At 47.9% G+C, this 2,106-nt stretch overlaps 1 long non-coding RNA gene across 1 annotated transcript; it reads right to left on the reverse strand.

The window, feature by feature from the left end:
- Positions 1-381: 381 nt before the first annotated feature.
- LOC146963125 (uncharacterized) lies at positions 382-1,144 on the reverse strand. Its single transcript, XR_015034792.1, has 3 exons — positions 983-1,144; positions 636-697; positions 382-512 (listed from the first exon to the last, which is right to left on the reverse strand). It is a non-coding gene; the product is annotated as an uncharacterized LOC146963125 (long non-coding RNA).
- Positions 1,145-2,106: the final 962 nt, after the last annotated feature.

Below are 2,106 nucleotides of genomic sequence, written 5' to 3' on the forward strand. Positions count from 1 at the left end.
ACCCTGGTAACCGTACCCTCACCATCGCCATGTGTCGCCACATGAACGCGTTACCAGCTGACGTCGCGTTACGGCAGAAAACTACGTTTACGTTTTCTTTTGCGGTAAAACTCGTGTAGCTTCACGGTTCTGTTTCTATGACGACAGTTATATTATACATACTATAGTGACGTTGTCATGGCGAGTGACCTCATCATTTTACTCGCCAAAACGTATTTTTACCCGCATTTGGCGATTTTAAACCTGCTGTTGAGCATGACATCATCATGACATCACCATGACATCACAGGAACACGATGACATCACTACAGCTGGTTTGTTTTTATTGTTTTTATTGTTTTTCATTAAAAAGGAAACAAACAGGTGTTGACGTCCAATCAGCTGGTCCACAGGAAGTGATGTCAGAGGTCAAAGGTCAGAGGTCGTCAGGTGCAGGAGAAGGCGTCGTCTCGTCGTCTCTTCCTGCTCTGCTGCTGCTCGAAGAACTGACGGATGTCGTCGGGGGTAACCACCTGCCAAAGGTCAAAGGTCATCAGCACACAGGTCACGTTCAGGGTTAAAGGTCAAAGGTCACGTTCAGGTCACAGGTCACGTTCAGGGTCAAAGGTCAAAGGTCACGTTCAGGTGAAACTCACTTTTCCTTCAGCAGCGAACCTCTGCAGGAAGTCCTTCAGCTCCGTCTTCATGTCGTTGTAGCCTGAAGAAAACACACAAACAAGGTAACACACCTACAAGTACATGTAGTAGTACTGCAGTAGTCCTGGTAGTCCTGGTAGTACTGGTACTACTGTAGAGTACTGTAGTAGTACTGCAGTAGTACATGTAGTACTGCAGTAGTCCTGGTAGTACTACAGTAGTCAGTAGTCCTGGTAGTACTACAGTAGTCCTGGTAGTACTGCAGTAGTACTGGTAGTACTGCAGTAGTAGTACTGGTAGTACTGGTACTACTGTAGAGTACTGCAGTAGTCCTGGTAGTACTGACCGTGGATGATCTCCAGCTGCTGAACGCGGTTCAGGTTGTCGAGAGCCGACATCAGCGGGTCTCGTCCGTCTCGTTGCTGCTCGTTGTTCTTCCCTCTGGTCTCGTAGGCGACGACCGTGTCGCTGTCGTCCAGCAGGAAGCACAGGCCGGACTCGGACAGGCGATCCTAGAACACGGGGGACAGGACGGGTCACCATGACAACATCAGAGCCTCCACGGTCACCATGACAACATCAGAGCCTCCGTGACATCATCAGAGCCTCGGCCAATAGACCACTTCGGCGTCGACGTCACAGTGACGTACTGGTGGCAGAAAAATACCGGAAGTAAGCAACAAATACACGTCCTGACCATAGGTCCTGACATACAGCTCAACTTTAAAAAGCAGCACAGCTGCTTGGCTGCAGCACGACCCTAAGCTGTGATGATGAGCCACATTAGAGGGTGAATTTTATTTAATTTTCGTAATCGCGGTGCAGAACAGTGAGTTTGGAGCTGACGAAAGGAGAGAAAAAAGAGAGTCGTTCCGCGGCGAGACGGTGAAATGCTGATTAGAGGAGTGATCAGCGGTGACCGCCACGCTGACGGACCCGGTGGAAAGTGGGGTGAGACAACGACTGCTGAGGAGGAACTATAAAGAACTCAGCTGTGATTTAAACTAGGACCTAAACCGAGTGGAGTAGAGCCGAGCTGTAACTGTGTAGTGGAGAAGCAGCAACACACGCGCCATCGTCCCCTCAGATGGCTGCATCTCTAGGTCACTGGTGTGTGAGTGTGAGAGAAAGAAAAGCTCTGACTTGCTTGGGCAGACGTTGTTTGGTGTCACCCGCTGATTTGCACATGTAGGCTACAATATCTAGACCCCGAATATAAGACGACCCGTCCTTTACAACTTTTTTCGACAGAAAAAATACTCTTATCAGTCAGTGTATAAACTATATGTAGATATTGCGTGCATCGTTTAGGGATTTTTATTAAACATTTACTGTTTCATTAAGTGTAAACGTTAACACGTGTACACGTTCACCCTCTTATTCATTTATTTTGACATTCATTCATTCATTTTTACACACATCGGGTCATGAGCGGTGTCCCTAGCAACGGTCTGTGATATATAGCCTAAC

The sequence above is a fragment of the Trachurus japonicus genome, chromosome 22 (assembly GCF_045865225.1).
Source record: "Trachurus japonicus isolate A0001 chromosome 22, Traja_1.0".
In the NCBI taxonomy this organism is placed as follows: Eukaryota; Metazoa; Chordata; class Actinopteri; order Carangiformes; family Carangidae; genus Trachurus; species Trachurus japonicus.